The 11,866-nt window shown below is 36.9% G+C and overlaps 1 protein-coding gene across 2 annotated transcripts in view; it reads right to left on the reverse strand.

Moving 5' to 3' along the window:
* The window catches only part of LOC129576798 (uncharacterized), a 28,508-nt gene extending 16,852 nt beyond the window's left edge, over window positions 1–11,656 (reverse strand). Inside the window, exon 1 of one of the 2 annotated variants that reach the window (XM_055462513.1) lies at window positions 10,590–11,656. The gene's annotated coding sequence lies outside the window, so the exon portion shown is untranslated. The remainder of the gene's footprint in view (window positions 1–10,589) is intronic. The other variant, XM_055462510.1, reaches the window with a different exon arrangement.
* Window positions 11,657–11,866: the final 210 nt, after the last annotated feature.

The following is an 11,866-nucleotide window of genomic DNA, read 5'->3' on the forward strand; positions in this document are numbered from 1 at the left end:
TTGCACGAGAAACAGAAACGATGTGCGCTCGCTCAGACATTGCCACTTTGATTCGTTGGAATTAATATAATTGCCGGAGTGCTCATTGCACATACAGTACGGATACACACGCTCGCTCACAGACAGTGGCGCGGGGTGCGCTCAATCCCGTTTCTGCTCTTTCGAGAGTTCCCTCTCTCTCTCTCTCTCTCTCTCTCTCTCTCTCTCTCTCTCTCTCTTCCTTCTCTTTTTTTCGGATACATTCAGTCAAATCAAAATCAGCTTTATTCAAGTTTATATTGACATTATTCATAGGATTGGTTGACATTGTTGGTGTTGTTTGGAGGTGACAACGCACGGTTAGCATTCAAAATTGATTGAATACGTAAAATGAATTGTTTATTCTATTTTCAGATTCATCACAATATTCTTGAATACATCTCTATAGTGTGTTGTGTGTGTGTGTGTGTTCTGTTGTAGACGTAAAAAGCTCGCTTACTGAACAATTGAGCATGCAAGCAAGCGAGCGAGAGTGACACTCTTTTTTTTTCACGTATATGCAAATGTTGGCCAATTGATGTGCCAATTCTTTGGAGAATTACATTTTTGGCGAAGGTTTTTTTTCCCTTCTCTTCGTCATCTCTTGAGTCAACATGAAATTGAATGGGATTTTTCTCATTCACATTGGATCGGTGTGAGCGCACATCAAATTGGCGGCTGGTGAATAAATTAGCGAACATGTTTGTCATTTAAAATGAGGAACACTTCGGTTGTCGCTTCTCATTGGATTTTGAGTTGAATTGATCTGTTTTCAAAATTCAAATTGACAACAATCGACGCATTCATCTCAGCACGGCTAATTTCGTGTTTTTCTCTTTTGCATTCACTTCTAATCAATGCACACGTTTCATGGCCCATGATTTGATTGAAACCCAGTTAAAAATAGCCAAACATGTTCAATGTATCGTAAACCATCCAAATTGTAACATAGTCTAAATTGTAACAATTGCACAAATAGACTAATTTTCTGCAAAACTTTGAAGGGTTTTTTTATATCGTATTTGAGAAGAACACGAAAAAATCTACCGATATGAATATATGACTTAATTGTATTTTTTTTTTTTAGAAAAGTAGTTTATTTTGAGACTATGTTACAATTAGAACTATGTTACAATTTGGATGGTTTACGATATCTACTTCACTTCTGAAAATATGCCGAAAACAAATCAAGTTTAAATAAGTAGCAACAAATCAAAACATGATTGTACACAAATGCATATACAATTTTTGGTCTATCTATTTTTAGAGCACTCAAAAAATTCCATCGTTAACGCGGCTGAGTTTTTATCGTGTCTGACCTCATTTTTTTTATTCGCTGATCTAACAGCATTTGCATCTGTCGTTTACATCTGTTTTCAAGGCATTGCCACTCAACGGGTGGAACAATGATGTTTCATTGGAGAAAATTGAAAGTATTTTTCCATCATTAGTTGCTTTTCAACTATTTCTTCTTCTTTACTGTCTGTTCTTACTTCTTTTGATGCATTCCACCGCAAACGCAAATGTGTCGATTAACTAATGAGAAGGTGACGGCGTCGTCGCACGCGCGAAAGATATGAACCAAAAAACACAAACGTGGTAGTTTCGTGATAAATGAATAGAAAATTAGAAAGTACGATGAAACGAGAGAGAGAAAAAAATTTGGGATAATTGAAAAAACGTGATCAAAAATAACTAGCTGCAAGCGACAAACAAGGCTGTTTGCTGTCTGATACACGGAATCAAAGGGATGAGGACAGAGTCAATCATTCAGACGGTGTTTGTTACGTAATCTTTTGCATGTTTGTATGTGTTGCTGGCTGCTATTTCAGCTTCGTTCAATTTCATGGGCATTTTGTTTTTGTGTCTTGGGCCAATGTAGTCTAAACAAGGGAAATATCAAGAGACACGATGGGTAACGGTGCGCGTATATGTGGTGTGCGTCTGTGTGGACACGAGAGCCTCTTTGAGTATACGAATCTGACCTTTTTTTTCGTTTCGTTTTTGTTGCACACATCATAAGAAGATTTTGGTTTTTTTTTTCTCTGTTGTTATTGTTGTTGACTTTCTTCGTCCACACCAAGTCTTATCGGTTATTTGACTCTGGATGGTGTTTATGTGATTTGTCTGGCCATTCATGAAAATGATTATTGTAATTCCCTAGTGTTGAGAAAAGTTGCAATCTTGAACGCCCGCCAAATAAAAATACGATTCTCCATTTGCCAAGTGAATGTGTGATAAATGATATTTTTTTTTCTTTTCGTTTCAAGCAGACCAAACAAATAATTAATCGACGAAGAATTGTCATTAATCTACAATGTTTTATGAGGAGAAAAGGATGTTTTTCTTTTCATATTCCCAATGAAGAAAAAAAAAAATGGAAATTGTCACCGTTTTGAAGTGAATGCAAAATAAGTTCAGCCGCTTTATGCCGTATTCAATGCTAGTATTATTCTATGTCTCAACAATTCTTGAGTTCCATTGTGAAAGTTAATGTCAATGGAAATGGAATTTGAGAAGGGAAACAAAATTGTGTATACAATGCACATAAGCGGAATAGCCATACTGGAAATATGAAATATAGAAAAACAAAATCACTAGATATTGTAATATGTGCTTGTTTGTGAATGCTATGACGAGATGTATGCTCAAGAGAATTCGTATTTGAATTGAAATCGTTGTAGAGGAATGTGCTTTGGTTTGTTGATCTATTTGGCCTGGACTGGTTCGTTTGTTTACGATTTTTTTTGCCCATGTGTGTGTGCGGCTTGTGTGTTTTGATTCAAGTAGTCAATTGTTTTTTTTTCTCTTCTTGTTGCTGTACGCTAACGCATGCATATATTTATATTATATGTTTGTGATTTTTTTTTGCCAGGAGTCTGAGCACGATCCGGCCGTATGATGATAATATGTAATCGGATGTGTGTCTACTCATACTTCCACCTTTTGTCTGCTCTATTTTGTTTGCCGTTTCTCTCTCTCTCTCTCTCTCGGAGAGAAATCTCCATTTCTCTGGTGTTACGTAGACAATTGCGTTCACGGGAATAATATTATTATGCGTGCACATCAGTTTTGATCAGGCGACCAATGGTGTATGTGAATGGTCATAAAACAAAGACCGAACTCCAAAGTACATGTGTATGTTTGTGTTCAATTTACGTTATTCGAAATCATCGTTGATAAGACGAAACCGAACATACAAAGAAACATGCCGAGAAATAAGTAAAACAGAAATTGATCAACAGCAGCCACGATGAATGGATGATCAATGGTAAATAACGCAGAAAGAAAGACAGAGAGGTAGAAGAGGCGCGCACACGCGCACAGCAATTTAAAGTTGATGACGGTATCATGTTTCACGATAATAATACAATGTAAAATTCGCAATAAATATTGCACATTCCGCAATTTGGCTATTTGAGCTCACACACAATTCGTCGTCTCTTGTTCCATTTCTTCTTCTTATTCTTCGTCGTCGTCAACTAAATATAATTCGGCGCTAACATTTTCATTTTGAGACATTTTTCTGCTTATTTTTTTTTTTTTTTTTTTCGATAATTGTGTGTCATTTTTTGTAGTATTTGCGTTTGTTTGCTTTATTTATTTGTTGGATCTTCGTGATTCCCTGAATAATGCTGACTGATGCGTCTGCGAAAACCAAGTGATTGCGACATATTTTCTCGATGATTCTAAATTTAATACTGATAAAACACCATATACACATAAACAGAAGAAAAAGAAGAACCTGACATGGATTTTGTGTTTGGCTTTCGAGCCGTGTTTCGGCGCGTTGGATTGTTGTTGTTGTACACTGATCGATTTCTATCGATTTTTTGTTTTGTTCGCACGTTGAACATGTAATTCGATTAAGTTTGCCGAGGCTTAAAACAAAACGAAAAGCTCAACTGCTTATCGGACGAACGTTGCATTTATCGAATGATGCATTCCAGTTTAACCCCGTATCGAATAACTCATTGCAATAGATTTTATATGGTAATGATATTAGATGTGCAACGGAATGGTACTGATCGAATATGCACAGCAAAGAATAGAAAATAACACCAACATATTTCATCTATCACATATCAAATGGTCTTAATCTTATCGACAAAATCTCTCCATACACCTCTTCATAACATCAAATGTTTCGTTGGTTTTTGTTTGCAATTAAGTTCATTGGTACGAACATGGTGTGCCATTAAAATGGTTGAGAGCTGAACGAAACAAAATTTTGAATCTCAAACCATTCGTTTTCTCTCTCTCTCTCTCTCTTTATCTCTCTTTCGTTTGCCTTCAAACTCTTCACATGAAATGGTGGCGGGTACAATACTTTGGATGCGATTCGGTGCGTTGCTAATGAAAGGTGATCATCGCAAAGTACCAATTACCGTAATAATTTCAGTCCGTTAAAACAATTGTTTTTTTTTCTCATATGCCTGAAGACATCAATCATGACATGCAGCGATTTCTCATAATATATGAAGTGTGTGTATGTGTGTATGTGTGTTTGGCTGCATTTTTATTCTTCTTTTGCTGGCATGTTATGCTTGGGTTCACTTAAATGCCCTTGCATTTTATAAACTATTTGCGATTTTATCCGTGCCGTGCGCGTCTTGATGTTTTTCCATTCTTCTCTTGCATCACAAGGGGATTTGTAGCCGAAGAATATAAAGAGAAAAGTGAAGTGCTGAGACGACTCGGGCAGAAAAATATGAAGAAAGAGAAAACATTCAAATTGAAATATCGCGCGCCTATCATTTTGTGAACTTTATCTTTAAATCATCGACTATGTTATATTCCTTGCAAAAGTTGATCGCCGTTTGTTATTGTGGTCGTTATGTTGCAAACACACACACACACACACACACACATGGCTAACATTTTATGCGGATTTGAATGGTGGCATAGCAAATGGTCGCTGTTGGCCATGTGTCTATAATTTAAGTAAAAGAAAAAATTGTGTTCTTGATTTGGTTTCGCTCATTGTGTTGAATTTATGTGAAATTCGAATGTTTCTCTGGCCAAGCGATGCAATTTCGCTTTTCGCTCGTTTATTGATGCACATGTTATCTCATTTTGTTGCATATTTCCATCGGTTCCCTCTTTCGACTCATAAAGAGTCTTGTAGCAGGCAGTGTGTGTGTGCAAGTTCTTGTGCATCGTGTTTGTTTTCCGTTCGATCGGACGGACGGGCGGTTGGTCGGTGTACGTCGAAAAATGGTCAGAAAAATAAACATAGCATGACATCAAGCTTTGCAGATACTGAGACTGAGAGATACATATATATCCTAAACCCAAACCGAATCAACTCTACATAACTTATACAGCTCTAGAGAAATGAGAGACAAAACGAACAACCATTACATACATATACATATACGTATATATACGTGCTGGGTTGGTGCAGCAATGCACTTAATAATGAACTGCAAGACGTAAACCGTCTCTAATGTACCACTTGAATTTCATACATTTTGAAAATGCAGCGCACTAGACAGTCCCTTTTTGAAACATGCTCATTCGGATTTATTTCTCGATCTCTCTCCCTCTACCTCTCTCTTTTATTCGCACTGTCTCTCTATCTTCCCGTCTCCTTCACTCCTTTTTTTTCGTTCCTATCTCACTATCCTTTGCTTTCAATATAATTAGTTTTAGTGCATTTTATGTATTCACGCGGTTCGACTTTTTAAATTGGTTTCGTGTGCTCGCGCTTGCTTGACGATTTCTTATCTCGGTTATCAGTAAAACGGGGCGAGCAACGGGGCAACAGCGACAACGACAACCAGCCGCGCGCACCACACATTTTAATTAAATACAAGAAGATGACGGCACTCACGTCTTCGAGCTGAATTGAAATAACATTCGCGGAAAAAGGAAAAACAATTGTATAAAACTTTTGCAGTTTTTTTTTCTTTCTTGCTTGCTTTGATTCTCGCAATCGAATCATACACACACCGAGTTGTGTTGGGAAATACGATTTTTTTTCCCTCTTCAACAACAACAACAACAACAACAAAAACACCTACTTTGAAACGCTTAAAAATAGACTTTAAACTTTTCAGTTGAGAGACAGTACGTAGCTTTGCCGCTGTTTAATGTGAACTGTTCGTCAAATCGCTCGTGTTTTTCAATCGGTCGTGTGTTGTTGTTGTTGTTGTTGTTGTTGTTGTTTTTTTTTGTCTTCTTCTGTTCTGTTCAGCGGTAATAATAAATCCCGGAGGTCAATACACAACAGGGTTCAGTGTATATATTATTTCTCATTTTATTTTTTCGTGTGTTTCATTACTCTTCGCTGCATTGCTCAATTCTGTATTACGTTTATATTTTTTTTGCTCTCTTGCTCTCATGTCTGTCCTTTTTTTCAGCTGTGTGTACGCTCTCACGCGCTTTTTCTCTCTTTCTTTTGGCTCGGTTCGCTCGGGTCTGTGTGTATGTGGCTTTTTTTCAATGTCCCGTTATTGCCTGCTCTCCAAAGCAATTACTGTAGACATTATATTGTATGCGCATATGCAATGAATACATTATTTATCAAATAAATACACTCGACATAGAACACAAAATGAAATAAATATTAATTGATAATGTTACAAGGAATAATAGATTAATTAATACGCACGTACGTCGAACATGCATTTACACAATAAATGTGCTTACAAATACACCGTACTCATACACGCGCGCCTTGGGCACTCTCTTTCATTTGCACTCTCTATCCGATCAGTTTTTGCAAGAGACACCGACAGCGGCTGAGAAAGAGATAGACAGAGATTGAGAGAGAGAGAGAGAGAGAGAGAGAGAAGAGCGGTCGATACATTGGGAAACTAAAAATCAGCGAATTGTTTCCTCTTGGTGCCGCTAGCTCGATTTCCGCTCAATGTGTCCGGTTGATTCTCAATGTATTTCTTGCTCGGCTTGTCTGTAAGGTTTCAATATAATTTTGAAAGTGTTGGAATTTTTGCTTGGCTTAAGGAATTTGTGTCAAAGTGACCATTCATCAATTCGAGACGCTAGACAGATTGGGCAATTCGCCGATTTGTGTAACAAATAAGCGGCTTTTTTTATTACATGAAATCAAAATATAAAAAAAAACGTCGTGAATTATGGCGAATCGCCGATGGCCGGATTTTTCTCTCATCGACGTCGTCTCTCGCTAAGTCTGTTCCTCTCTCTCTCTCTCGTACTTCCGCCGTATTTTTATTTGTGAATGATTTTGGCCGAAATTGAAAAGCATTTAATTTTTTCTTTGTCGAACGAAAAAAAAGAGCTTTCGGCTAAGCAACAGATCATATGGTCGTCTACGTTGATTTTGACATTTGCACGAAAGAAAGTGCAAACGCACTTTTCAGACGAGCAAGAAAACACGTTGAAAACCATAATTCTACATCACAAATCAAATGCATGTGGGTTTTAGTGGCTGGATTTTCAGTTCCTTACTCAGTAGACGAGCTAGAGAGAGAGAAGAATAAGAGCGAAAAAAATATGGAGACGAAGAATGAAAATTGTGTGTATACGCTTGGTGTGATGGCGGCGTCGGCTACGGTGTCGACGATACTGACGTGCACACACGCACCACTTGACAGTTTGACGATAGCAATTCTGACAGCGGTAGCACATTCTTGTTGGATTTTTGTTGTTGTTATTGCCGTTGCTGCTCCTCTCTGTGTTTTCATTTGAAATTGTTTCTCTCTGTGTGTCGTAGGCCTATTGTCGTCAGCCACATATGCTATGTTGTTGCAGCTGGTGTCATACGTATTCATTTATTGAAAAATTGAACGTATATTACGGTCGGAAAAGAAACAAACAAAAAACGAATCCAGGGCAATTTATTGGAAATGATTATTGGACAAGGTCCTTTTTTTCCAACTACCTTTCGCCAACCTCTTTCAAAAAGCCGATTCCATTTTGGGTGTACAACAACGCAATCGTTACACATCTTTAGCATGCCGATATAGAATTTAATCGCGAGACGACTTCGATACAAAGTTCTCTCTCATAACACGGAATCAGACAAGTAGCCGTGCATACGTCACACACACGCGCATTTATAAGAGAAGAAAAAAACACACAAAATTCTGCATATGCCAGCCATCAAAAGCGCTATAAAATAGAGGCGGAAAGGCAAAAACGTCAAAACAACAGCGAGAGAAGAAGGGAAAAAAACACGAACAAACGAACAATTTGAAAGCAACACAGCAGCAAAACACACTTTGAAGTGATTTTTTTTTTTTCTTCTACATTCGTGTATCGCCTTTAAGCTGGCGTTGTTTCATTTAGTCGCTTGCGTATATACTCGTTTACTTGCCGCTTTTTTTGCCTCGCTTGTTCTGTCTCTTCGCTGTGTGCGTGTTGTTGTTGTTATTTTTTCTACTGTTGCTACTTCTCATTCGGTTTAGTCAATACGGTTACGGTAAATTTTTCAGCTACCGGTCTTGACAAATTTCAAAATAGTTGTTCTTCCTTTTGTTGAGGGAAACAGTAGAAATGTTTATAAATAAAGTATACACAGGCTTTTTTTGTTGTTGCTTGAAACCACCAAATTTTTCGTACGGTGTCTTTTCTATTTCATCTCCTTCTATTTTTCTTATTATTCATGCGTCGAAATTTGCGTTCAGTTTTTTTTTCTCTTTCTTTCATCAATTTTTTGAAAATCATTTGGCCCCGTAATGATTAAAAATGCACACCGTACGAAACAACAACAAAAAATCAATGAAAATCGTTGAATACTTTATGAATGAGGCCCAAGTTTTGTTCGTAGAGGAAAAAAAGTGTGTTTGATATCGATCAAAACACACACACACACACACACACGCAGAAAAGGACCGGTTGCTCAATTTTCCTACTACACTTTTCATCGGCAACGCTAAAATTGTATAGGAATGAAAAAAATCGCTTGTGATTGGCTGGCCCATTTTTATCCGCAATAAATAACCGGTAAATGGCTTGATATGCAAGTGCTTAGCAGTGAGAAGCCGCCTGTGTTTTTTTTTTACCTCTTCTCTTTAATTTCATTTTTTTTAAATTAATTTATTGACGAAAGCGTTTTAGCAAACACACATACACGATCAGAACAAACAAAAACGGCAATTGTTCAGGAGTCAATTCGAGACAGATTCACTTGATAAAAGATTACAGGAGACATGGCAGAGATCAAGGCGCGACCGAGATGAAATCGACGAAATAAAATTAATATTATAAAGACGAAGAAAAAGAAAACAACAACAACAACAACTGAAGAACAAAATCGAGTATAAATAATATTCTTAGCTCTCGCACTTATTTTCATTATTTTGAACGCATGTTTATGCGTTGTTGGTCGGCGCGTGTTATTATTATACTTTAAACGCGTTTTCACTGAATGTCGTCCATATTTTTTTTTTCTTTCGCTTTACTTTACTTTTACTCTTCGCTTTTATTCGCGAATATTTCTATATCGAACAGAAGAAGAAAAAAAACGTTGAAGCAAAAGGAAAAAAAATCTCTTAGGCAACCCCCCTCTCTTCACTTTTATTCAATTAATAATTTTGTATTTATTTAATTAATTATATACTTGTAAAATGTTGTGGAGGTTGTCGGTTTTTTTTTTTCGGTGAGTGTGTGTGTTTTGGTCTGTGCGTGTGTCTGTCTGTCTCTTGTTGTATTTGTATTTCGCTTGACACTTACTTTTTCTTTTGGGTTTAATGATGATAATGTTATTGTGCGCTTTTTTTTTCTGCTGTGTGCTTTTTTCACACTAGACGAAACAGTCGAGTGTTGCGCCAAACGAAAATGAACCGAACCAAAAGTATGACAACAAGCGGATCACACACCGCAAAGATTTTTTTATGTTCTCGTCACCGAGATGCCTTGGTTCAGATCGAGATAGAGAGAGACAGAATGAAAATTATTATTGAGAAATGGGCTAAAACACCGATTCTTTTCAGTTCATGTGAATTTTACTCTCTTTTTTCATGCTCTTCTTCCCATTTCGGATTTTTTTTTGTTCTTCTCAATATTTCGTTGTGCAAAAATTTGCAATTTTTCTATCACAATAATAACGCACTTCCAAATCGGTTAGCTCGTTGGATGCGAGCAAGTGAGAGAGAATCAACGAGCTCGTTCATTCAAAACAACTGGCAAAAAACGTATGTGTACGTGTATGTAGAATTTGATTTTGCATTAGAATGACAGCGCGAGATCAACGGAACACACCACAAATACTTTTGCGGTATAGTTTCGTTGGTGTTGCCTCTTATTTAACTCTCTGTCATTTGTTTCGTTACTTCTTCTATTTAGTTGTTGCTTTCATTGCTTATTAATTTTCATGTGTTTGCCCCGGCTATGTTTCTCTTGCATTTTGTATGGGTTTTTGTTCCCTCTCAGTCTTGTTTGTTGTTGTTGTGGGTACGTGTATTTTTTTTCGTGCTCGACACAGAAAAATAAAATCGAATTTTAAAAATATTTTCTTTTTTTTCTCTCTCACTCTTTTTCACATTTGCGCTGAGGTCGCTGTATTTGACGATTTTCTCATTCTGTGAGGTTTTTTTTGTTTGTTTGTTTCAGTGTTGTTTGGTTTTTGCTTTACTCAAACTTACTTGTATCGGTCCAAATTTTGCTGTGTACAGTCTCTTATCGGCTATGTGATAATGATTACTTAGATGCACAAAATCCGGAGCACAATCGAGATTCTCTGTATTTTCTCTTGTTGTTGTTGCTTGGGGTTTTTGTTTTGAAAACGGAAAAATTATTTAGCTTTGTCTGCCAATAATTTGTGTTTCATTTCATACGCTCACTTCAGACGACGCTCACTTATACGATTCAATATGTATATATGTCGTATGTGTCACAACACAATGTATATTCTCTTTTTTGTCGCACTTTACTGTCTGTCGCCTCTAAAGAATAGATGCACCTTAACTTCTTCTTTTCTCCTTCTTTTCTCTTCTTCAAATAGTTAGATCGGTCGCTTTTCAACTTGTTTATTTTCTATAGCAAATAAATTTTTCGTATGAACTTATTACTTCTTTTTTTTAAATCTTTGATCCTTCTTTTTTTCTTTCTGGCTCTTTCTTTCTCAGGAAAGGTCACACTGTTTTCGTTCTTCAATTTTTTTCGTTTTTTTTTTTTTATTAATTTGCTTATTTATCGCGAATATCAATATTCGTTCGCGATTAAATCGGTCAATGTTGTGTGTGTGTGTGTGTGTTTTTCTCTTTATTCAACCATAAAATTTCAACGAAAATAATATAGATTGTCGGCCTTAAAGCGTTTTATATACTCAGAAGAATTGGCCGATTTTTAAATAAAATCGTTCGTCTGTTGGCCGCGACAACATTATAATATCGGGAACATTTTTGTGAACACGAACTAAAAAAAGGAAAAAACGTACAGCGCGCGCGATGTTAACGAAACGATGACGATGACTCCGAACGACAGAATTCAACTTACTACTCTGCACCGCCAACATCGTCAGTCGACATTGCCGTCATGTCGTCATACTCCACTGAGAATAAAAATTTGTATCTTTAGAATGACGCGAATTGTTTGGTTGACCGCGGTTTTTTCGGTAATTTTACTAGCAATGCGAATCTTTCACTTGGCGTGGATGACCGATGTAATGGAAAACCTGAACAATTTCTAATAAATCAATGAAAAATTCGAATATTTATACCGTTGCGACAGCAGTTTCAATGTGAATCTATACGCTAAAGATATTTTATATCACTGCTCACCAACCCGGTTCAGCAGTCAGTATAAGCAGAATTGCACACATGTGCGGCATACGAACGAAAAGAAGGTAAAAATAAAAAAACATCACCCATACACAGACGCGATGCCATGATACCGACTACTAATACATGCACAAGTGCCA

Source organism: Sitodiplosis mosellana, unplaced genomic scaffold (assembly GCF_009176505.1).
Source record: "Sitodiplosis mosellana isolate CC-2019 unplaced genomic scaffold, AAFC_SMos_1.0 Smas_scaffold_6191, whole genome shotgun sequence".
NCBI lineage: Eukaryota > Metazoa > Arthropoda > Insecta > Diptera > Cecidomyiidae > Sitodiplosis > Sitodiplosis mosellana.